The sequence below is a fragment of the Arachis ipaensis genome, chromosome B5 (assembly GCF_059453495.1).
Source record: "Arachis ipaensis isolate K30076 ecotype BB chromosome B5, ASM5945349v1, whole genome shotgun sequence".
In the NCBI taxonomy this organism is placed as follows: Eukaryota; Viridiplantae; Streptophyta; class Magnoliopsida; order Fabales; family Fabaceae; genus Arachis; species Arachis ipaensis.
In genome coordinates, this window is record NC_142440.1 from 93,599,043 (window position 1) to 93,625,955 (window position 26,913).

A 26,913-nucleotide genomic window follows, 5' to 3' on the forward strand; every position below is an offset into this window, starting at 1 on the left:
ATGATCTACAGACCATTGATCAACAAATCTCTCATTTTTCTCTTTCAAGGTATGAGTATACTTGAAAGTCTCCACCATCGTCACATCACGATCCAAGGAATTAGACTACACATGTTGAAATAATATGTTAAATCAAGTAATAATAACATTAAATGTCAAAGACAAAACAAACTTAATAACCAAACGAACTTAGACTACATACCAGTTTGGTCTTTATCTTCATGAAAGTCACTCACCCGCCGGTATACTTCGACGATCTTGTTAATTCTTGTTAGTTCTGTTTGTGAGACGGTGATACCTGATCCCTTCATCAATCTCCCACATGGCGACGACGACCAACAACGTGGCAGCAGCGACAGCAATGGAACTCGAGGCAGCGATGGCGACCCATGGAACCCGGCAGCGACAGTGACCCATGAGATAGAAGCGAGGCCGACATCTCGATCTCTGGTGAAAAAGGGAGATGAGGGGGAGAACCAAGGTGAGAGAGAAGGAGAGAGAGAGAGAGAGAGAGAGAGAAAGAGAGAGAGGGGGTGAAGTTACAGAAGTGAGGGAAATGGTTTCTGATGCGTGAGCATCTTTTCTATCTTTTCCTAGTGAATTTGCATTTGAATTGTTAAGTTTAATCAAGATTTAAATACTTTTTAGCCACTATAAATGCTACTTTTAGTTGTGTGCAATTTAGTTTATTTTAGGTAGCATTCGGATGGATTTGATGGAGTTTTATAGAAGAAGACAAAGAAAGTGGATAATGCTGTCAACCCTGACCTCCCTGCACTCTAACCGATATAACTTGAGCTACAGAGGTCCAATTGACATGACTTTAGTGGCATTGGAAAGATAACTTCCAGAGCTTTCCAACGATATATAATAATATACACTTCATGTCCAACCTGTATGGCCATATTGGCGCCTAACTTGGCTTTTCCCAAGTTAGGTGCCGGAAGAAGAACATGCGCTCCATTTGCAATCTACCTAGGCCACGCCTAACTTCAAATTCTTGAAGTTAGGGGCCAGGTTCAACAATCTGGGGTGGTCCCTGCTTCTCCACAAAGACCAGCACGCAATCTTATTTAATTTTTTATTAAAACTTTTTATTTTAATTACAAATAGGAAAAGATATTATTTAGTTTTAGAAAATATATCTTACATTAATTAGGATTAGATATAAAAGGGAAAAGATTCAGCCCTTCAGGCTTTGCTCTCTTCTCTCTTACCTCATTCTGCAAATTTATAATATTTCAGAATCCTAGTTTTCTCTCTGAGCTATGTGTAAGAACCCGGAGTTTTCACGAATAAAATAATTTAAATGCCCAAATTAAGTTCTGAAAAGTTAGAATGAGAATTTAGGGATTTAAATATGATTTTTGGACTCAGTAGGTCTTTTCGAGTCAGAAAATGTGTTTTCTGCAAAAAACCGTGAAAAACCGCAAACCGGCAGTTGAACCGATCGAACCGGTTTAAGTCTGCCCGGTACTGTGCGAGAAAAAGTGAAAAAAATCAAAAACCTTAGAAAAATATTAGAAATGGAAAACCGGGCGTTAATGTTAAAGGTTTGGCCCAAAGTTGGACCGGACAGGCTAAAAATGCTAACGGGTTGGACCGGGCCCAAGTTGGGCCCAAGGTCCAACATATATAAGCTCATTAAATGAGCTTTTCAGCTTATTTCTTCCCCAAATGAAGAGAGGGGCGCAGCTGCCATGAGAGGAGAGGGAGAAGAAAGAACACTATTCACCTCCTCCTTCAAAGCTCCATAACTTTTGATCCGGAGCTCCGATTGACGAACCATTTACGGCCACGTGAAGCTCTCGGCGAGCTCTTCCTTTCTATCTAAAGAAATCTGGTAAGATCTCTCTCTTCATGCTCCAATTTTTAGCCCTAAATTCCTGCGCATTTTTGGGTTTGGTTTCTTAGCAAGTTTTATGATTTTGCTTGTTTAGGTGATCTCTAGTAGTGGGTAATTGTTAGATTTTACTCCTAATCTTGTTGGGTAAGGTAAGGTTTCACTAAACCCTTGTGTTTAGTTTTTTTGTGTATCTTAGGTTTTGATTTTGGTGATATATGTGTTGTTAGTTTGAGCTTTGGTGTTTGTTGGGGTTGGTTGAGGCTTTGGATCAAGTTTGGTGGCTTCATTTTGGTGTTTGGAGCGTTTGGGAATCGGCCAAGGTATGGTTTCGGTTTTCTTTATGTAATATATAATTTTTATGGTTGATTAGATTGAGGAATGAGAGGTATGGCCTTTTATGTTGTTTTGGTATTGTTAGGGTAGTGATTAGATTGGTTTTGGTTTAAAAGTTGGTTAAATTGAGGTTATGAGGTTTTTGGGTAAAAATGGATTTTTGGTGAACTTTGACGGATCATAACTTGCGCCTCGGTTTTCGAAATTTGTTGAGATTTAAGTTAAATTAAAGTTCATTGAAAACTCTTCAAATTGATAGAAAGTTTGTAAAATTTGAATTTTTGTAGAGGAAGTTATGATCATTCAAAATTTGGTGTCAAAATCTGAAATTCTGCAGAGTTGCAGAATTTTGTGATTTCTGGTATGTGCGCACGCACAGCCTTGTGCGCACGCAGACACCAAGGAAGTTTTACAACCTGTGCGTGTGCACAGCCCTGTACGCACGCACACGTTGGGAAGGTCAGTCTGTTGGGGGCGCTAGCACAGGTTGTGCGAGTGAACACACATTGTGAATTTTGGTACCTATGCATATGCATACCCTGTGCATACGCACACATTTTGAAACTTCCTGGGCGTGCGCACGTACACCCTTGTGCGTACGCACACGCCCTGTTTCTCAAACTTAAACTTTGTTTTCAATTGTTTCACCTTCCCAACAAGCTTGTAAGCTTCTGTGACACCATTTTGAAATTCTTGGGTTTATTTTTGGATATTGGAACAGGGGAAAGGTCCTAGGAGGTTTGATTAGGTTTTACTTTGAAAAGTTAGCAAACGGAGGTTTAGGTTTCCGGGGTACTGAGGATGAGTTGGTTGAGAGAGAATGAAGAGTGGTGAATATGTGATTACGATATGCATTGTTCTCCGTTGTAGGGACTGTGGCAATCTCCCGCCTATGTTCGGATGTGAGAGTTGAAGCTGGGCTTCTCACTCATATTTCTTGCAACCAGAGGAAGGTGGTAGGACACGCTCCCTCGGAATATTTTCCTTTGAAACGAGAAGGTGGTAGGGCACTTATCCCTCGGAACTATTCCTCCTGAAAATGTGACTTCTCTCTGATTGCAAGGTGGTAGGACACTAACCCATGGAATTATGCGACAGCCAGAGGAAGGTGATAGGGCACACTCCCTCCGAATATTTTCCTTTGAAAGGAGAAGGTGGTAGGGCACTCATCCCTCGGAATTTTCCTCCTCATGCGCGATAGAGAGACTAATCCGGGAGTTGTCAATTGGATATTCTGTCGGGTTTGGCGATAACCGACATGTGATATCACAGCCAATAGAGCAGACATTCATCATGTGCATCTTCTGTATACTTGCTTGCTTTGTTTACTTGAGTTTGCCTAATTGTATAACATGCCTACCTGCTTCTTGGACTACTTGTTGTATATGAATATTATCTGTGTTTTACTTGTTTGTATTAATTGTGATTGTCTAGTGCTGAAGAGGTTAGGTAGGTGGTGGCGATGAGATCGCATGGAGGTTAGGGTGGCGTAGGCTGTGGGATACAGCGGTGTGATTAATATTAGTTAGAATTCCCCTAAGTTTAGATAACCCGGTTTATGGTTTAAGTTTTATATATATTTATTTATTTTGTTCTAAGCTTGAATATCTATATGTGATGTGAAGTTCTAGGATTACCTTCGGTGTCCCAGAGCCTTACATCTTACATCAATGGGCACTGTTACCATACTGAGAACTGATAAACCCCAATTTTGTGGTTTATATTGTGTAGAATTTGGGGGGTTTTGTCAATATTTTTCACATTTATTCAGAAGAATTGCATGGTTTTGTGTTCTCTTCCTAATATTGCTTCATGATGGAAAACATGCTTCTTTTGCCTTAAAATTATTATATTTTGATCCTCTTCTATTGCCATTCGATGTCGTGACATGTTTGTTGAGTGATTTCAGAATTTATAGGGCAAGGATGGCCTAGAAGAGAGAAAGAAAGCATGCACAAGAGGAAAGAACATGAAGATTTGGATTTTTGGAATTTCAGCATGGGCGCGCACGCGCACCTTGTGCGCACGCGTGGATGTGGACAGCTGAAAGCGGCACACAAAGATCGACGCATCCGCGTAGATTAGGAAAATTCACACCGGCGCACACGCGTACATGGCGCGCACGCGTGGATCACAAAAGCAATTGGCGTGAACGTACGCATGGCGCGTACGCGCGACAAACTGCACGTGACCTCATTAAAGGAAATCATGCCTGGAAATTTTTGAGGCTCAAGAGGCCCAAATTCAAGCTGGTTCTGCATGGAAAAGACCCAAGGATGCTAGGTGGAAAGGGGGGGGATCATTCATTTGACACTTAGACACAATTTTTAGCTAGTTTTTGGTTCTTGTTCTTCTAGAGAGAGAAACCCTTGTTCCTCTCTAGATCTAGCTTTGATTTGATCTTCCCTTGTTGAATTCTAAATTGGATCTTGTTAATTACTAGTTTTAATTACTTAATTTGAATTCTGTAGCATAATTTTGTTTAGATCTTGTGTTAGTTTTATGTTTTCTTATCAATTGTCATTTTATACGTATTTCATGAATCTTGTGAATCTTGAATTGCTAATGTTACATTGATAATTTTCATGATTAATTGTGTTGTTTGAATGACTGTATGTTGATAATTGTTAGTGGGTACTTGTTAATTTCAATTAATTGCACTTTGAATATGTCTTTCAGTAATGCTTACCATGTGTTTGATGAAATGTTTCCTTTGATTATGGAGTAGTTCTCTTTACTCTAGGCCTAGGCTAAGGGAATTGGGTAAATTTGAGTCATTGGGTCTAATGAATTTGATGATTTGGGAACCCTTAGTGGTCAAATTGATAGCCATTGATACTAGCCTACTACTAAGTCAATTAGTAGCTAGGTTGGACCTTATGGGTTGATGTTGACTAAACCATTTAACATACTTCAAGTATAGAAGTAGATTTAATGAGTTTGGTTCCTCATAGTTGTCAAGATATGGTTATTAGACAAGGATAGTGACCCCAATTCCCATGTCTAGCCAAGAGTTGATTTATTATTCATATTTGAAAACCCCAAAAATCCTAATTGCTTGTCTTAGTCATAGTTATTTGGTTAGTCTTAGAGTAGAATTATATTGGATGTTATCTTATTAGTTTGGAATTGCTCACATCTTGCTTTAGTTGTTTGAATTAGTTTCTTGCACTCCAAGATTACTTGCTTGTTAGGATTCTTAGTTAATTTCTTGCTCATGACTTGCAACCCCGGAATTCTAATCAATGTTGATGCACATGTTTGCCCATTCCTTGTGAGATGACCCGAGGTTTGAATACTTCGGTTATTTTTATTGGGGTTGAACTTGTGACAACCAATTCCTTTGAAATTTGATTTGAGGATTGTTGTCGGTTAGAACTATACTTACAACAGGATTTTATTGAGAAATTCTATACCGACATAATCCGCAACCATCAAATTTTTGGCGCCGTTGCCGGGAAGTGGTTGCGACAAATGCCTTGATATTGGTTATGTAAATATGTGAAAATTGTAGATAGTTTACTTTCTTTCAATACTTAGCTATAGTTTAGATTTTTTTTGTATGTGTGCTATGACTCCCAAGTTTGATGACTCGGTCTCAACCGAATTCTAGCTTAGCCGAGTTTGACCCTGAGATTGAAAGAACCTTGTTACATACTCGGCAAGCTAGACGGCAGTTGGACTATACGGCTAGTATTTCGGCCTCTCTTGAAGAACACACCGAATCACTAGATGGTACTGATAAACCCCATTTGTAGGGTTTATCTTGTGCTTAATTTAGAGGGTTTTATCATCTTTTTCCACATTTATTCAATGAAATAGCATGGTTTTGTAAATTCTCCTTTAATTGTGCTTAAGAGTGAAAACATGTTATTTTAGGACTTAAAATAGCTAAATTTAATTCACCTTGATTCCATTAGATGCCTTGATATGTTTGTTAAGTGATTTCAGATTTAGGAGGCAAAGATTGGATCAAGGGAATGAACGGAAAGCATGTAAAAATGGAGAACTCATGAAGAAATGAAGGAATCACAAAAGCTGTCAAGCCGACCTCTTCACACTTAATCGACCATAACTTAAGCTACAGAGGTCCAAATGATGCGGTTCTAGTTTCATTGGAAAGCTAACATCTGGAGCTTCAAAATGATATAAGATTTGCCATAGTTTCATCGAATATAGGGGCGCGCACGTGCATGGTATGCGTTCGCACCGATTTGCATTAAATGCAAATTTGTGACCAGCAAATTCTAAAGCCTTGTGGGCCCAATCCAACTCATTTATGATGCTATTTAAGCCAAGGATTGAAGGGGAATTGACATACTTTACATACCTTTGATCTTTAGTCATAGTTTAAGCTTTAGGAGTAGTTAGAGTTAGTTTCTAGAGAGAGAAGCTCTCACTTCTCTCTAGAATTAGGATTAGGTTTTAGATCTAGATCTAATTCTTCTTCTCTCTTCTAATTTTCCTTTCCTTTCCTTAATTTTTCTCTTGTAGTTGTAGAATTCTTCTTCTCTTGTAATTTCTTTGTATTGTTAGTTGTAGTTTATGAACTTTCTTTTGTAGATCTGCATTTCTTTCTCAATGCAATTAGTAAGTTCTTTGTTGTTTCATAATTGTTTTCCTTTTCTATTGTTGATCTCTTGCTATTCTAGTTAGATCTCTCTTTAATTCTTGCAATTCATGTTGTTTACTTTTATTGCCTTCTATGTGTTTGTTAAAATGCTTCTTTTAGTTATGAGTTTACATTTCTATTGTTTTGCCTTTCTATTGTTAATCTCTTACTTTTGTAGTTGTAGATTCCTTTAATTCTTGCAATTTACTATGCTTTTCTTTTGTGCCTTCCAAGTGTTTGATGAAATGCTTGGTTGGATTTTAGAGTAGATTTTAGTGCTCTTGGCTTGGGAAGGTAACTTATGAACTCTTGAGTTACTAATGTCCAAGTGATTAACGATTGTGAGCCATTAACTCTAGATCTCACTAATTGATTTGGTGGAGAACTAGGACTTATGGACTTGGATTGACATAGCTCACTTGACTTTCCTCTACTATTAGTTAAGGGTTAACTTAGTGGGGTTAGTCCTTGCCAATTCTCATGTTGTGGTTAGTGATTAGGATAGAGATCCTTGACCACCAAACCTTGTCAAGACCTCTTTAGTTGTTAGTTTATTTTCATTTCCATTTACTTTTCACGCCTCTTATCAAAAACCCCAAATATAACTCATAACCAATAACAAGACACTTTATTGCAATTCCTAGGGAGAACGACCCGAGGTTCAATACTTCGGTTTATAAATTTAGGGGTTTGTTACTTGTGACAAACAAATTTTTGTATGAAAGGATTGATGTTGGTTTAGAAACTATATTACAACGAGACTTATTGTGAATTCTAAACCATTAAAAGTCCAATCATCAAAATGGCGCCGTTGCCGGGGAATTGCAATGGTGCTGTGTTATTGGTTATTGTACATATGTGAATATTGTGAATAGCTTGATTTTTGGATTGTTTGCTAGTCTTTGCTAGTTTAGGACTTTGTTTCATTATTTTTCTATTAGCTTTTGAATTTTATTTTCCCTTTTCATCATGAATTCTCACTTTGGCTATGAGTTTGGCTCTAACTATGTTGTAGGAAATGAGAGCTTCAATGAGGATGTGTATCAAGAATGGGATAACCAAAGGTGGGAGGAGCCATATGCATATGATCAATCTTCATGGCAACAACCTCCACCAATGCACTATGAACAAGAGCCATTCTATGATGCACATCAATCCAATGGCTATGGTAAATCTCCTTATGACTTTCAAGAACCATCACCATATGCCTATGAGCCATACCCTCAACATAACCCTCAACCATACTCACAAGCCACTTTTCACCAACCACCTTCATATGACCCTAATCCATATCCACCATTCCAACAACCTTTTGAGCCATATGAGCCACATATAGAGCCACCACCATTCCAACATCAATATTTTCAAGAACCACCCCCTCCATATTATTATCAAGATGAACCACCTCCAATGCATGCAAATTTCCAACCACAAGATGGATACTACTTTCCACCACAACCTCCCATGGAAGAATATTCATGTCCATCCATCCAAGAGCCATATGATCCTACTCATGATATCCAAGAGGAACAAGAGTCAAGGGATCATCTCAAGGAAACATTGGATCAATTTCAAACAACCATGGAGTGTGTTGTGTAACAAGTGGAAAGAATGGATAATATTGAACCACCACAACTCTACCAAGAAGAACCACCTTCTACAATGAATCCTTTCCCCAAATTGATGAACCCTTCCATCCACCCCAACCTCCAATGGATGACATCCTTGATGTTCTTGTTCAAGGACAAGAGGAGATGAAAAGGAATGTGCAATAATTCACGGCCGCCTTGGACGAGGTGGTAAACCGATTAGCATCCCAATGCTTAAACACTCAAGGAACTCCCATGGCTCTATGTGGAGATTCAAATGAAGAGCATAACATGAAGGAGAGATTGGTGGAGAATGAGAGAAGTTGCTTTGTATTGGAATAATTAGAGAAAGCTACAATTGTTGAAGAAGAGGAAGAAGTGGTTGAAGACTTAAGAGATGCAGAGCCTCCATGGGAACATAGAGTTGAAGAAAACCCCTCCAAGAATATTGAATTTGATGCTAAGGAGAAAAGTGCACACCTTCCAAGGAATATTCCATATGAAGACTTGGATGGGATAGAGCAAGAATTGAGTTCCCTTGGTGATGTAGACCAAGCATCAAAGCTTAGAGGTGAAGAATCATTTGAGCATGAAGAACCTTCTCCCAATGAATTTGAAAATGATGTGGAGGTAAATGTCTTTCATCCTCCTAATTATAGTTTGATTAAGGGAAAAGGCTTAGATAGTATTGATGAACAAATGATTGAATTAGAAAAATCTTGTGAATAGGTGGAAGTCCTTAGAAAAAGGAGGATGGGAATTGAATACGCTTTATCAAGACCCTTGGAGTTGTCTTTGCCTAGGTTGCCATCTACTCCTTCATTTGAGTGGGTGAAATTCATTTCTATTAGCTTTATTATCCCACTTGAATATGGTTTACTTGAAACGGATGGCCAACTTAGGAAACTTTGTGGGATGAAGCGTAAAAGAAAATTATTTTGTGGTTGGCGTCGCAAATCAAGGCTCATTATGGTTGATGCTTCAAACATGAGATATAAAGGTTGGAGTAGTGCTCAACTAGAGGGGTCTAGGAGGATTGTTGGCCACTTTATTGAGAATTCACCTTACTCACCACCCGGTTGGACTAATAATGATGATCAACTTCAAGACGGGTGTGAAAATAAAGTGTGGGATCCCAGCTCACAAGACGAGGATCAACTTTGGGAGCCCCAAGCTTGTGAAGAACTCCATCAACACTTGGTGCAACAAATAAGAATTCTTGGGGCACAATAGAGAACCAATCATTGGTGGGAGTTCCAAGATGAATTCAAACACCAGCCACCTTGAGAGGAGCTCCCCATAAGTCCATCTTAAGGACAATAAACAAAAGTGCTAGGTGAGAGACACCCCACCATGGTAAATTCTTTTCATTTTCTCTTTTGTACATATTGGTAATTAGTTTAAATTCATGTTTTTGGTTGATTTGTTGAGTATAGTTGATAGTTTAGTATGTTAAATAAGGTTTTATGGTATTTTGGTAGATGTTTGGAGGTTTGGAATGCTTGGATTGGTGCAAAAACCAAGAAAAAAATTTTGAAAAACAGAGCACCATCCGCGCGTACGCGTGGATCAAGCATTTTTGCCTACCCACGTGGACGCGCCATGTATGCGTACACGTGGATTGAGAAATTCCACCCCTAAGCCAAAAACCCGAGAGTTGTGCGAACGTTTCGCGCGCATTGTGCCTTTCACATAAACCAACTCATGCGTACGCACACATGACGCGTACGCGTCACTCTCGAAATAAGCCATTGACGCGGATGCGTGATGAGCGGATAATTTATACGCTTTTTGGCATTGTTTTTAGTATATTTTTAGTATGTTTTAGTTAGTTTTTATTATATTTTTATTAGTTTTTAAATAAAAATCACATTTCTGGACTTTACTATGAGTTTGTGTGTTTTTCTGTGATTTCAGGTATTTTCTGGCTGAAATTGATGGACCTGAGCAAAAATCTGATTCAGAAGCTGAAAAAGGACTACAGATGCTATTGGATTCTGACCTCCGTGCACTCGAAGCAGATTTTCTGGAGCTACAGAAGCCCAATTGGTGCACTCTCAATTGCGTTAGAAAGTAGACATCCTGGGCATTTATAGCAATATATAATAGTCTATGCTTTGCTCGAGATTTGATGGCCCAAACCGGCGTTCCAATTCAGCATAAAAATTCTGGTGTCAAAACGCCAGAACTGGTAGAAAAGCTGGAGTTAAACGCCCAAACTGCCACAAAAGATGGCGTTTAACTCCAAGAAAAGTCTCTACATGTGAAAGCTTCAATGCTCAACACAAGCACATACCAAATGGGCCCGGAAGAAGATTTCTACATTAATTACTTATTTCTGTAAACCCTAGGCTAGTAGTTCTCTATAAATAGGACCTTTTGCTATTGTATTTTCATCTTGGTTCTTCTGGTTCCCTCTCTGGGGCCGAAGCCAATGATCACCATTATCACTTTTGTATTTTCAACGTTGGAGTTTCTACACACCATAGATTAAAGTGTGGAGCTCTGCTGTTCCTCATGAATTAATGCAAAGTACTATTGTTTTTCTATTCAACTCAAGCCTATTTCTGTTCTAAGATATCCACTCGTTCTTCACCCTGACGAATGTGATGATCCGTGACACTCATCATCATTCTCACCTATGAACGTATGCCTGACAACCACTTTCGTTCTACTTGCAATAGCTTGAGTGCGTATCTCTTAGCCTCCTGGTTCATGACGCATGGTTGCCTCGCCTGACAACCGAGCCTTCCATTCCATGAGATCAGAGTCTTCGTGGTATAGGCTAGAATCAATTGGCAGCATTCCTGAGATCCGGAAAGTCTAAACCTTGTCTGTGGTATTCCGAGTAGGATCTGGGAAGGGATGACTGTGACGAGCTTCAAACTCGCGAGTGTTGGGCGTAGTGACAGACGCAAAAGGATCAATGGATCCTATTCCAACATGATCGAGAACCAACAGCTGATTAGCCGTGCGGTGACAGCACATTTTGACCATTTTTATTGAGAGGACGGGAGGTAGCCATTGACAACGGTGAAACCCAACATAAGCTTGCCATGGAAAGGAGTATGAATGATTGGAAGAAGGCATTAGGAAAGAAGAGGTTCAGAAAGGAACAAAGCATCTTCATACGCTTATCTGAAATTCTCACCAATGAATTATATAAGTATCTCTATCCTATTTTATGTTTTATTCATCTCTTAATTATCAATTCTCCATAACCATTTGAATCTGCCTGACTGAGATTTACAAGATGACCATAGCTTGCTTCAAGCCGACAATCTCCGTGGGATCGACCCTTACTCACGTAAGGTTTATTACTTGGACGACCTAGTGCACTTGCTGGTTAGTTGTGCGGAGTTGTGATAAAGAGTTGAGATTACAATTGTGCGTACTAAGGTTGTTGGCTCCATTGATGATCACAATTTCGTGCACCAAGTTTTTGGCGCCGTTATCGGGGATTGTTCGAGTTTGGACAACTGACGGTTCATCTTGTTGCTCAGATTAGGTAAATTTATTTTAATTTTAAGCTTTTTATTTTTTATTTTCGAAAAATGCAAAAAAAAAATCAATAAAATCATAAAAACCAAAAATATTCTGTGTTTTCTGTTTGAGTCTTGTGTCAATTTTGGTGTCAATTGCATCTTTTTAACTTTTCTTAAAAAATTTCAAAAATTCATGCATGTGTTTTTCATGATCTTCAAGTTGTTCTTGCTAATTTTATATGTTTGATCTTTAATTTTTTTTTGTTTTGTGTCTTATCTTTGTTTTTCATATGAATTTTAGATTTATTAGAGTCTAAACATTGAAAATTTCTAAGTTGGTGTCTTGCATGTTTTTCTTTTCTCAAAAAATTTTCAAAAGTAAGTTCTTAGTGTTCATCTTGACATTCAAAGTGTTCTTGGTGTTCATCTTGAGATTCTAAGTGTTCTTGCATGCATTATTAGTTTTGATCTTAAATTTTTATGTTTTGCATCATTTAGTTGTTTTTCTCTCTCCTCATTAAAAAGTCAAAAATAAAAAATATATCTTTCCTTATTTTACTCATAAATTTCAATTTAAAAATTCTATCTTTTCAAATCTTTTTCAAAATCAAATCTTTTTCAATTTCCTTTTTATATTTTCGAATTCTTGCTTAAAATTTTTCAAAATATTTTTCATTTTTCCTTTAATGCTTTTCAAAAATTTATAAAAAAATTGATTTTCAAAATCCTTTCCTTATTTTGCTTCATAATTTTCGAAATTACTACTAGCATTTAATGTTTTGATTCAAAATTTTTTGAAGTTGTTACTTGCCTATTAAGAAAGGTTCAATCTTTAAATTTTAAAATCATATCTTTTAGTTTCTTATTAGTCACGTAATCAACTTTAATTTTCAAAACCAAATATTTTTAATTTCCTTTTCAAATCTTTTTCAAAATAATTTCAATCATTTCAATCATATCTTTTACAAAAATCAATTTTCAAAATCTTTTCTAACTTCCTATCTTTTCAAATTTGATTTTCAAATCTTTTTTCAATTAACTACCTGACTTTCTGTTTGATTTTAAAAATCTTCTATTTCAATCATATCTTTTTCAAAACCACCTAACTAATTTTCTCTATCTAATTTTCGAAAACTCCTTCCCCTTTTTCAAAATTCTTTTTAATTAACTAATTGTTTTAAATTTTAATTTAATTTAATTTTTCTTTTTTTGAATTCTAATTAATATTTAAAATAAAAACAAAAAATATTTTTATTAATTTTTGAATTTTTCACTTCTCCTTCTTCTATTCTCCTCTTCTTCTACTCACATGAAGGAATCTCTATATTGTGACATAGAGGATTCCATACTGTCTTGTTCTCTTCTCTTTCATATGAGCAGGAACAAGGACAAAGGCATTCTTGTTGAAGCTGATTCTAAACCTGAAAGGACTCTTAAGAGGAAACTAAGAGAAGCTAAAGCACAATACTCTAAAGAGGACCTAACTGAAATTTTTGAAACAGAGAAAACAACTATGGCCGAACCCAACAACAACAATGCAAGGAAGGTGCTTGGTGATTTCACTACACCAACTTCCAATTTCTATGGAAGAAGCATCTCAATTCATGCCATTGGAGCAAACAACTTTGAACTTAAGCCTCAATTAGTTTCTCTAATGCAACAGAATTGCAAATTTCATGGACTTCTATTGGAAGATCCCCATCAGTTTTTATCTGAATTCTTGAAAATCTATGACACTATCAAGATTAATGGAGTTGATCCGAGGTCTACAGGCTTATGCTTTTCCCTTTTGCTTTGAGAGACAGAGCTAGAACATGGTTGGATTCACAACCTAAGGAAAGCCTGAACTCTTGGGAAAACCTGGTCAGTGCTTTCCTGGCCAAATTCTTTCCACCTCAAAAGATGAGCAAGCTTAGAGTGGAAATCCAAACCTTCAGACAGAAGGAAGGCGAGTCCCTTTATGAAGCTTGGGAAAGATATAAGCAATTGATCAAAAGGTGTCCTATTGACATGCTTCCAGAATGGAGCATCATATATATATTCTATGATGGTCTGTCTGAGTTGTCAAAAATGTCATTGGACCTTTCTGCAGGAGGATTTCTTCATCTGAAAACCCCTGCAGAAGCTCAGGAACTCATTGAAATGGTTGCAAATAACCAGTTCATGTACACCTCTGAGAGGAATCCTATGAACAATGGGACGCCTCATAAGAAAAGAGTTCTTGAAATTGATACTCTGAATGCCATATTGGCTCAGAACAAAATATTGAATCAGCAAATCAATATGATTTCTCAGAGTCTGAATGGATTGCAAGCTGCATCCAACAGTACTAAAGAATCATCTTCTGAAGAAGAAGCTTATGATCCTGAGAATTTTGCAATGGCAGAGGTGAATTACATGGGAGAACCCTATGGAAACACCTATAATCCTTCATGGAGAAATCATCCTAATTTCTCATGGAAGGACCAACAGAAGCCTCAACAATGCTTCAACAATAATGGTGGAAGAAATAGGTTTAGCAATAGCAAGCCTTTTCCATCATCTTCTCAACAACAGACAGAGAATTCTGAACAGAGCCATTCTGGCCTAGCAACCATAGTCTCTGATCTATCTAATATCACACTAAGTTTCATGAATGAAACAAGGTCCTCCATTAGAAATTTGGAGGCACAGGTGGGTCAGTGATGAGCGGATAATTTATACGCTTTTTGGCATTGTTTTTAGTATATTTTTAGTAGAATCTAGTTACTTTTAGGGATGTTTTCATTAGTTTTTATGTTAAATTCACATTTCTGGACTTTAATATGAGTTTGTGTGTTTTCTGTGATTTCAGGTATTTTCTTGCTGAAATTGAGGAACTTGAGCAAAACTCAAATTCAGAGGTTGAAGAAGGACTGCTGATGCAGTTGGATTCTGACCTCCCTGCACTCAAAGTGAATTTTCTGGAGCTACAGAACTCAAAATGGCGCGCTTTCAATTTCTTTGGAAAGTAGACATCCAGGGCTTTCCAGCAATATATAATAGTTCATACTTTGACCAAGTTTATATGACGTAAAAGGACGTTGAACACTAGTTCTACGCTGCTGTCTGGAGTTAAACGCCAGAAACATGTCACAAACTAGAGTTGAACGCCAGAAATATGTTACAACCTGGCGTTCAACTCCAGAAAGAGCCTCTGCACGTGTAACATTCAAGCTCAGCCCAAGCACACACCAAGTGGGCCTCGGAAGTGGATTTATGCATCAATTACTTACTTCTGTAAACCCTAGTAGCTAGTTTATTATAAATAGGACTACTTACTATTGTATTAGGATCTTGGGGATCATCCTGGATTGTATTTTTGATCCTGTGATCACGTTTGGGGGCTGGCCATTCAGCCATGCCTGAACCTTTCACTTATGTATTTTCATATGGTAGAGTTTCTGCACTCCATAGATTAAGGTGTGGAGCTCTGCTGTTCCTCAAAGATTAATGCAAAGTACTACTGTTTTTCTATTCAATTCAACTTATTCCGCTTCTAAGATATTCATTCGCACTTCAACCTGAATGTGATGAACGTGACAATCATCATCAATCCCTATGAACGCGTGCCTGACAACCACTTCCGTTCTACCTTAGATTGAATGAGTATCTCTTAGATCTCTTAATCAGAATCTTCGTGGTATAAGCTAGATTGATGGCGGCATTCATGAGAGTCCGGAAAGTCTAGACCTTGTCTGTGGTATTCCGAGTAGGACTCTGGGATTGAATGACTGTGACGAACTTCAAACTCACGAGTGCTGGGCGTAGTGACAGACGCAAAAGGAGGGTGAATCCTATTCCAGTATGATCGAGAACCTCAGATGATTAGCTGTGCTGTGACAGAGCATTTGGACCATTTTCACAAGAGGATGGGATGCAGCCGTTGACAAGGGTGATGCCTCCAGACGATTAGCCATACAGTGACAGCGCATCGGACCATTTTCCAGAGAGGATTAAAAGTAGCCATTGACAATGGTGATGTCCTTACATAAAGCCAGCCGTAGAAAGGAGTAAGACTGATTGGATGAAGACAGCGGGAAAGCAGAGATTCAGAGGAACGAAAGCATCTCTATACGCTTATCTGAAATTCTCACCAATGAATTACATAAGTGTTTCTATCCTTATTTTCTATCTATTTATTATTTATGTTCGAAAACTCCATAACTATTTTATATCCGCCTGACTGAGATTTACAAGGTGACCATAGCTTGCTTCATACCAACAATCTCCGTGGGATCGACCCTTACTCACGTAAGGTTTATTACTTGGACAACCCAGTGCACTTGCTGGTTAGTTGTATCGAAGTTGTGAATGAAAAATGATTTATTAAGACGTGCGTACAGAGTTTCTGGCGCCGTTGCCTGAGATCACAATTTTGTGCACCAAGTTTTTGGCGCCGTTGCCGGGGATTGTTCAAGTTTGAATAACTGACGGTTGATCTTGTTGCTCAGATTAGGTAATTTTCTTTTTGTTTTATTTTCAAAAATTTTTCAAAAAAAAAAAAGTCTTTCAAAAATTTCTCCTTTGTTTTCAAAAAAATTTTAAAATAAAAATGTTTTCAAAAATATATTTTTCTTCAGAATTTTTAAGAATGAATTCTAGTGTTTCATGAAGCATGTTGAAGCCTTGCTGGCTGTAAAGCCATGTCTAATTCTTCTGGATAGGGAATGTCAAGCGTGTCATGTCTGAGTTACATACTAAAGCTTGGCTGGCTATTAAGCCATGCCTGACCCTTTGATTGGAGCTTTAGACTAAAGAGCATAAGATTCCTAGAATTCATATTAAAAATTTTGGAATCCTTATTTTTCTTTTTCAAAATGATTTTCAAAAAAATTAAAAGAAAATACAAAAAAATTAATAAAATCATAAAAATAAAAAAAAATATTTTTGTGTTTCTTGTTTGAGTCATGTGTCATGTTATAAGTTTGGTGTCAATTGCATGTTTTAAAATTTGCATAAAATTTTCGAAAAACTCATGCATTCATAGTGTTCTTCATGATCTTCAAGTTGTTCTTGGTAAGTCTTCTTGTTTGATCTTGATGTTTTCTTGTTTTGTGTCTTTTCTTGTTTTACATATGCATTCTTGCATTCATAGTGTCTATACATAAAAAAATTTTTAAGTTTGGTGTCTTGCATATTTTCTTTGCATTAAAATTTTTTTCAAAAATATGTTCTTGATGTTCATCTTAACATTCAAAGTGTTCTTGGTGTTCATCTTGACATTCATAGTGTTCTTGCATTCATCACATACTTTGATCCAAAATTTTCATGCATTGAGTCTTTTTCATGTTTTTCCCTCTCGTCATTAAAAATTCAAAAAATAAAAAAAAATATCTTTCCCTTTTTCACTCATAAATTTCGAAGATTTGAGTTGACTTTTTCAAAACTTTTTAAAATCTAGTTGTTTTTATGAGTTAAATCAAATTTTCAATTTAAAAATCTTATCTTTTTCAAAATCTTTTTCAAAAATCAAATCTTTTTCAATTCTCTTATTTATTTTCGAAAATTTTAAAAATATTTTTCAAAAATCTTTTTCTTATCTTTATCCCCTAATTTTCGAAAATAACATCATCAATTAATGTTTTGATTCAAAAATTTCAAGTTTGTTACTTGCTTGTTAAGAAAGATTCAAACTTTGAGTTCTAGAATCATATCTTGTGATTTCTTGTGAATCAAGTCATTAATTGTAATTTTAAAAATCAAATCTTTTTCAAAACTAATTTCAATCATATCTTTTCAAAAATATCTTTCTATCTTATCTTTTTCAAAATCATATCTTTTTCAAAAATTTGATTTTAAAATATCTTTTCTAACTTCTTATCTTCTTATCTTTTCAAAATTGATTTTCAAATTTGTTTCAACTAACTAACTAACTTTTTGTTTGTTTCTTATCTTTTTCAAAACTACCTAACTAACTCCCTCTCTCTCTAATTTTCGAAAATATCTTCCCTCTTTTTCAAAATTTCTTTTTAATTAACTAATTATTTTAATTTTTTATTTTAATTCTGGAAAATTACTAACCTTTTTCAAAAACTAATTTCGAAAATCACTAACTCTTTTTCAAAAATTATTTTCGAAAATTCACTCTCTCTCTCATCTTCTTCTATTTGTTTATTTATTTACTAACATCTCTTCCTCACTCACCAAAAATCCGAACCCCCTCTCTCTCTCTGAGTTCAGATTTTTTCTTCTTCTTTTGTTCTACTCACACAGGGACCTCTATACTGTGGTAAAAAGGATCCCTATTATTATTGTTTTTCTATCCCTCTTTTTCATATGAGCAGGAGCAAAGACAAGAATATTCTTGTTGAAGCAGATCCAGAACCTGAAAGGACTCTGAAAAGGAAACTAAGAGAAGCTAAAATACAACAGTCCAGAGACAACCTTGTAGAAATTTTCGAACAAGAAGAGGAGATGGCAGCCGAAAATAATAATAATGCAAGGAGGATGCTTGGTGACTTTACTGTACCTAATTCCAATTTACATGGAAGAAGCATCTCCATTTCTGCCATTGGAGCAAACAATTTTGAGCTGAAACCTCAATTAGTTTCTCTGATGCAGCCGAACTGCAAGTTTCATGGACTTCCATCTGAAGATCCTTTTCAGTTCTTAACTGAATTCTTGCAGATATGTGATACTGTTAAGACTAATGGAGTAGATCCTGAAGTCTACAGGCTCATGCTTTTCCCTTTTGCTGTGAGAGACAGAGCTAGAATATGGTTGGACTCTCAACCTAAGGATAGCCTGAACTCTTGGGATAAGCTGGTCAAGGCTTTCTTAGCCAAGTTCTTTCCTCCTCAAAAGCTGAGTAAGCTTAGAGTGGATATTCAGACCTTCAGAAAGAAAGAAGGTGAATTCCTCTATGAAGCTTGGGAGAGATACAAAGGACTGACCAAAAAGTGTCCTTCTGATATGCTTTCAGAATGGACCATCCTGGATATATTCTATGATGGTCTGTCTGAATTAGCTAAGATGTCGTTGGATACTTCTGCAGGTGGATCCATTCACCTAAAGAAAACGCCTGCAGAAGCTCAAGAATTCATTGACATGGTTGCTAATAACCAGTTCATGTACACTTCTGAAAGGAATCCTGTGAATAATGGGACGCCTGTGAAGAAGGGAGTTCTTGAAATTGATACTCTGAATGCTATATTGGATCAAAATAAAATATTGACTCAGCAAGTCAATATGATTTCTCAGAGTCTGAATGGAATGCAAGCTGCATCCAACGGTACTCAAGAGGCATCTTCTGAAGAAGAAGCTTATGATCCTGAAAACCCTGTAATAGCAGAGGTAAATTATATGGGTGAACCTTATGGAAACACATATAATCCATCATGGAGAAATCACCCAAATCTCTCATGGAAGGATCAACAAAAGCCTCAACAAGGCTTTAATAATGGTGGAAGAAATAGGTTTAACAATAGTAAACCTTTTCCATCATCCACTCAGCAACAGACAGAGAACTCTGAACAAAATACCTCTAATTTAGCAAACTTAGTCTCTAATCTGTCCAAGGCCACTGTAAGTTTCATGAATGAAACAAGGTCCTCCATTAGAAATTTGGAGGCACAAGTGGGCCAGCTGAGTAAAAGGATCACTGAAATCCCTCCTAGTACTCTCCCAAGCAATACAGAAGAAAATCCAAAAGGAGAGTGCAAGGCCATTGACATAACCACCATGGCCAAACCTGTAAGGGAGGTTGAGGACGTGAATCCTAGTGAGGAAGACCTCCTGGGACGTTCAGTGATCAATAAGGAGTTTCCCTCTGAGGAACCAAAGGAATCTGAGACTCATCTAGAGACCATAGAGATTCCATTAAACCTCCTTATGCCATTCATGAGCTCTGATGAGTATTCCTCTTCTGAAGAGAATGAGGATGTTACTGAAGAGCAAGTTACCAAGTACCTTGGTGCAATCATGAAGCTGAATGCCAAATTATTTGGTATTGAGACTTGGGAAGATGAACCTCCCTTGTTCACCAATGAACTAAGTGATCTGGATCAACTGACATTGCCTCAGAAGAAACAGGATCCTGGAAAGTTCTTAATACCTTGTACCATAGGCACCATGACCTTTGAGAAGGCTCTGTGTGACCTTGGGTCAAGAATAAACCTCATGCCACTCTCTGTAATGGAGAAACTAAGAACCCTTGAGGTACAGGAAGCCAATTTCTCATTAGAAATGGCAGACAAATCCATGAAAATTAAGAACCCTTGAGGTACAGGAAGCCAATTTCTCATTAGAAATGGCAGACAAATCCATGAAAATAGCTTATGGACAAGTAGAGGACATGTTAGTAAAGGTTAAAGACCTTTACATCCCTGCTGATTTCATAATCCTGGATACTGGGGAGGATGAAGATGAATCCATCATTCTTGGAAGACCCTTCCTAGCCACAGCAAGAGCTGTGATTGATGTGGACAGAGGAGAATTGATCCTTCAATTAAATAAGGACAACCTTGTGTTTAAAACTCAAGGATCTCTCTCTGTACCCATGGAGAGGAAGCATAAAAAGCTTCTCTCACTGCAGAGTCAACCAAAGCCCCCACAGTCAAACTCTAAGTTTGGTGTTGAACTCCCATATCCAAACTCTAAGTTTGGTGTTGGAGAGTCTCAACAATGCTCTGAACATCTGTGAGGCTCCATGAGAGCCCACTGTCAAGCGATTGACATTAAAGAAGCGCTTGTTGGGAGGCAACCCAATTTTTATTTATCTAAATCTAATTTTATTGTTCTTTCATGTTTTATTAGGTTCATGATCATGTGGAGTCACAAAATAAATATAAAAATTGAAAACGGAATAAAAAACAGCAGAAGAAAAATCACATCCTGGAGGAGGATCTCACTGGCGTTTAAACACCAGTAAGGAGCATCTGGCTGGCGTTCAACGCCAGAACAGAGCATGGTTCTGGCGCTGAACACCCAAAATGGGCAGCATCTGGGCGTTTGAATGCCAGAATTGCACCCTGGAGAAGAGCTGGCACTAAACACCCAGAACAAGCATGGTTCTAGCGTTCAACGCCAGAAATGGGCAACAAATGGGCGTTCAACGCCCAGAAAAGCACCAATCTGGCACTGAACGCCCAGATTTGTGTGCAAGGGCATTTTGCATGCCCAATTTGGTGCAAGGTTATAAATCCTTGAACACCTCAGGATCTATGGACTCCACAGGATCACCTCAGGATCTGTGGACCCCACAGGATCCCCACCTACCTCCACTCACTTCTTCTCACCCCTCTTTCACACAATCCCATAAACACTCTTCCCCAAAACTCTTCACCAATCACCTCAATCTTTCTTCCTTATCACCACTCACATCCATCCACTCTTCCCCATAAACCTACCTCATAAACCCCACCTACCTTCAAAATTCAAAATCAATTTCCCACCCAAACCCACCCTATATGGCTGAACCTTAACCCCCTCCCTTCCCTATATATAGCCCTCCATTCTTCCTCATTTTCACACAACACAACCCTCTCTTCCCCTTCTTGACCGAAACACATCTCTCTCTCCCTCTCCTCCATTTCTTCTTCTTCTTCATCTATTCTTTCTTCTCTTGCTCAAGGGCGAGCAAAATTCTAAGTTTGGTGTGGTAGAAGCATAAGCTTTTTGTTTTTCCATTACCATTGATGGCACCCAAGACCGGAGAATCCTCTAGAAAAGGGAAAGGGAAGACAAAAGCTTCCACCTCCGAGTCATGGGAGATGGAAAGATTCATCTCCAAAGCTCATCAAGACCACTTCTATGATGTTGTGGCCAAGAAGAAGGTGATCCCCGAGGTCCCTTTCAAGCTCAAGAAGAATGAGTATCCGGAGATCCGACATGAAATCCAAAGAAGAGGTTGGGAAGTTCTAACAAACCCCATCCAGCAAGTCGGCATCCTAATGGTTCAAAAGTTCTATGCCAATGCATGGATCACTAGGAACCATGATTAAAGTAAGAACCCAAAACCAAAGAATTATATTACAATGGTTCGGGGGAAATACTTAGATTTTAGTCCAGAGAATGTGAGATTGGCGTTTAACTTGCCTATGATGCAAGGAGATGCACGCCCCTACACTAGAAGGGTCAACTTTAATCAAAGGTTGGACCAAGTCCTCATGGACATATGTGTGGAAGGAGCTCAATGGAAGATTGACTCCAAAGGCAAGTCGGTTCAACTAAGAAGATTGGACCTCAAGCCTGTAGCTAGAGGATGGTTAGAGTTCATCCAACGCTCCATCATCCCCACTAGCAACCGATCCGAAGTTACTGTGGATCGAGCCATCATGATTCATAGTATCATGACTGGTGAGGAAGTAGAAGTTCATGAAGTCATCTCCCTTGAATTCTACAAAATAGCCGAAAAGCCCTCTCCTGGGGCAAGGCTAGCTTTCCCTCATCTTATTTGCCATCTATGTTACTCAGCTGGAGCTTTCATAGAAGGAGATATTCCCATTGAGGAAGAGAAGCCCATCACTAAGAAAAGGATGGAGCAAGCAAGAGAGCCCATTCATAGATCTCAAGCGACGCATGAAGCTCATCACCATGAGATCCCAGAGATGCCTCAAATGCATTTTCCTCCACAAAACTATTGGGAGCAAATCAACACCTCCCTAGGAGAATTAAGTTCCAACATGGGACAATTAAGGGTGGAACATCAAGAGCACTCCATCATCCTTCATGAAATAAGAGAAGATCAAAAAGCAATGAGGGAGGAGCAACAAAGACAAGGAAGAGACATAGAAGAGCTCAAGGACATCATTGGTTCCTCAAGAAGGAAACGCCACCATCACTAAGGTGGACTCATTCCTTGTTCTTACATTCTCTATTTTTCATTTTCTCTATGTTAAGTGCTTATCCATGTTTGTGTCTTCATTACATGATCATTAGTATTTAGTAACTTTGTCTTAAAGTTATGAATGTCCTATGAATCCATCACCTCTCTTAAATGAAAACTGTTTTAATTCAAAAGAACAAGAAGTACATGAGTTTCGAATTTATCCTTGAACTTAGTTTAATTATATTGATGTGGTGACAATGCTTCTTGTTTTCTGAATGAATGCTTGAACAGTGCATATGTCTTTTGAAGTTGTTGTTTAAGAATGTTAAATATGTTGGCTCTTGAAAGAATGATGATAAGGAGACATGTTATTTGATAATCTGAAAAATCATAAAAATGATTCTTGAAGCAAGAAAAAGCAGCAAAGAACTAAGCTTGCAGGAAAAAAAAAGAAAAAAAATAGCGAAAAAAAATAGAAAGAAAAAGAAAAAGCAAGCAAAAAAAGCCAAAAGCTCTTAAAACTAAGAGGCAAGAGCAAAAAGCCAATAACCCTTAAAACCAAAAGGCAAGGGTAAATAAAAAGGATCCCAAGGCTTTGAGCATCAGTGGATAGGAGGGTCTAAAGGAATAAAATCCTGGCCTAAGCGGCTAAACCAAGTTGTCCCTAACCATGTGCTTGTGGCGTGAAGGTGTCAAGTAAAAACTTGAGACTGAGAGGTTAAAGTCAAGGTCCAAAGCAAAAAAAGAGTGTGCTTAAGAACCCTGGACACCTCTAATTGGGGACTTTAGCAAAGCTGAGTCAGAATCTGAAAAGGTTCACCCAATTATGTGTCCGTGGCATTTATGTATCCGGTGGTAATACTGGAAAACAAAGTGCTTAAGGCCACGGCCAAGACTCATAAAATAGCTGTGTTCAAGAATCATCATACTGAACTAGGAGAATCAATAACACTATCTGAACTCTGAGTTCCTATAGATGCCAATCATTCTGAACCTCAATGGATAAAGTGAGATGCCAAAACTATTCAAGAGGCAAAAAGCTACAAGTCCCGCTCATCTGATTGGAGCTATGTTTCATTGATAGTTTGGAATTTATAGTATATTCTCTTCTTTTTATCCTATTTGATTTTCAGTTGCTTGGGGCCAAGAAACAATTTAAGTTTGGTGTTGTGCTGAGCGGATAATTTATACGCTTTTTGGCATTGTTTTTAGTATGTTTTTAGTAGAATCTAATTTCTTTTAGGGATGTTTTCATTAGTTTTTATGTTAAATTCACATTTCTGGACTTTACTATGAGTTTGTGTGTTTTTCTATGATTTCAGGTATTTTCTAGCTGAAATTGAGGGACTTGAGCAAAAATCAAATTCAGAGGTTGAAGAAGGACTGCTGATACTGTTGGATTCTGACCTCCCTACACTCAAAGTGGATTTTCTGGAGCTACAGAACTCAAAATGGCGCGCTACCAATTGCGTTGGAAAGTAGACATCCAGGGCATTCCAGCAATATATAATAGTCCATACTTTGGCCAAGTTTAGATGACGTAAAAGGGCGTTGAATGCCAGTTCTACGCTGCTGTCTGGAGTTAAACGCCAGAAACATGTCACAAACCAGAGTTGAACGCCAGAAATACGTTACAACCTGGCGTTCAACTCCAGAAAGAGCCTCTGCACGTGTAACATTCAAGCTCAGCCCAAGCACACACTAAGTGGGCCCCGAAAGTGGATTTATGCATCAATTACTTACTTTTGTAAACCCTAGTAGCTAATTTATTATAAATAGGACTTCTTACTATTGTATTAGGATCTTGGGGATCATCCTGGATTGTATTTTTGATCCTGTGATCACGTTTGGGGGCTGGCCATTTGGCCATGCCTGAACCTTTCACTTATGTATTTTCATACGGTAGAGTTTTTGTACTCCATAAATTAAGGTGTGGAGCTCTGCAGTTCCTCAAAGATTAATGCAAAGTACTACTGTTTTTCTATTCAATTCAACTTATTCCGCTTCTAAGATATTCATTCGCACTTCAACCTGAATGTGATGAACGTGACAATCATCATCATTCCCTATGAACGCGTGCCTGACAACCACTTCCGTTCTACCTTAGATTGAATGAGTATCTCTTAGATCTCTTAATCAGAATCTTCGTGGTATAAGCTAGATTGATGGCGGCATTCATGAGAGTCCGGAAAGTCTAAACCTTGTCTGTGGTATTCCGAGTAGGACTCTGGGATTGAATGACTGTGACGAACTTCAAACTCGCGAGTGCTGGGCGTAGTGACAGACGTAAAAGGAGGGTGAATCCTATTCCAGTATGATCGAGAACCTCAGATGATTAGCCGTGCTGTGATAGAGCATTTGGACCATTTTCACAAGAGGATGGGATGCAGCCATTGACAAGGGTGATGCCTCCAGACGATTAGCCATGCAGTGACAGCGCATCGGACCATTTTCCAGAGAGGATTGAAAGTGGCCATTGACAACGGTGATGTCCTTACATAAAGCCAGCCGTAGAAAGGAGTAAGACTGATTGGATGAAGACAGCGGGAAAGCAGAGATTCAGAGGAACGAAAGCATCTCTATACGCTTATTTGAAATTCTCACCAATGAATTACATAAGTGTTTCTATCCTTATTTTCTATCTATTTATTATTTATGTTCGAAAACTCCATAACTATTTTATATCCGCCTGACTGAGATTTACAAGGTGACCATAGCTTGCTTCATACCAACAATCTCCGTGGGATCGACCCTTACTCACGTAAGGTTTATTACTTGGACGACCCAGTGCACTTGCTGGTTAGTTGTATCGAAGTTGTGAATGAAAAACGATTTATTAAGACGTGCGTACAGAGTTTCTGGTGCCGTTGCCTGAGATCATAATTTCGTGCACCAGTCAGCTGAGTAAGAAGATTACTGAAACTCCTCCTAGCACTCTCCTAAGCAATACAGAAGAGAATCCCAAAAGAGAGTGCAAGGCCATAACCTTACTTGGTGTGGCCGAACCTGGAGAGAGTGAAAAGGCAGTGATTCCCAGTGAGGAAGACCTCATGGAACGTCCACTGACCAGTAAGGAGTTCCCCTTTGAGAAACCAAAGGAATCTGAGGCTCATACAGAAACCATAGAGATTCCTTTGAACTTCCTGTTACCATTCATGAGCTCTGATGAATATTCCTCCTCTGAAGAGGATGAAGATGTCACTGAAGAGCAAGTTGCTAAGTACCTTGGAAGACCCTTCCTAGCCACAGCAAAAGCTGTAATTGATGTTGACAGAGGAGAATTGGTCCTTCAATTGAATGGGGACTACCTTGTATTTAAGGCTCAAGGATCTCCTTCTGTAACCATGGAGAGGAAGCATGAAAAGCTTCTCTCAATACAGAGTCAAACAAAACCCCACATCCAAACTCTAAGTTTGGTGTTGGGAGGCCACAACCAAACTCTAAGTTTGGTATTGAGAGGCCCCAACCCTGCTCTGATTATCTGTGAGGCTCCATGAGAGCTCACTGTCAAGCTATTGACATTAAAGAAGCGCTTGTTGGGAGGCAACCCAATTTTATTTAATTATATCTATTTATTCTCCATTGTCATTTTATGTTTTCTGTAGGTTGATAATCATGTGAAGTCCCAAAAACAATTGAAAAAGCAAAAACAGAATGAAAAAAAGTATTAAAAATAGCACACCCTGGAGGAGAAGCTTACTGGCGTTTAAACGCCAGTAAGGGTAGCAGAATGGGCGTTAAACACCCAGTCTGGCACCATTCTGGGCGTTTAACGCCAAAAATGGGCACCAGACTGGCGTTTAACGCTAGAAAGGGGCACATAACTGGCGTTTAACACCAGAATTGCACTCTAAGGGCATTTTGCACGCCTAATTGGTGCAGGGATGAGAAATCCTTGACACCTCAGGATCTGTGGACCCCACAGGATCCCCACCAACCTCAACTCACTCTCTCTCACTTCTTCACACCTTTTCATAATACTCTTCCCCAAATAACCTCCACCAATCACCTCTATTACTCCTCCAAAACCATTATACAACCCACCTACACCCACCCACTCAAATTCAAACCATCACTCCTTCCTTTTCCACATCATAACCACTTAAAACCCCCTTTGGCCGAACAATTCACACACCTCCATCTCCTCCATCTCTTCTTCTTCTCCTCCTTTCTTTATTCTTTTGCTCGAGGATGAGCAAATCTTTTAAGTTTGGTGTGGAAAAGCTCAGCATTTTTGTTTTTCCATAACCATTTATGGC

At 38.3% G+C, this 26,913-nt stretch overlaps 2 non-coding genes across 2 annotated transcripts; both read right to left on the bottom strand.

The window, feature by feature from the left end:
• Positions 1 to 13,773: 13,773 nt before the first annotated feature.
• LOC148565011 (small nucleolar RNA R71) lies at positions 13,774 to 13,881 on the bottom strand. Its single transcript, XR_015884881.1, has one exon. It is a non-coding gene; the product is annotated as a small nucleolar RNA R71 (small nucleolar RNA).
• Positions 13,882 to 18,696: 4,815 nt separating this feature from the next.
• On the bottom strand, positions 18,697 to 18,804 carry LOC148565012 (small nucleolar RNA R71). Its single transcript, XR_015884921.1, has one exon. It is a non-coding gene; the product is annotated as a small nucleolar RNA R71 (small nucleolar RNA).
• Positions 18,805 to 26,913: the final 8,109 nt, after the last annotated feature.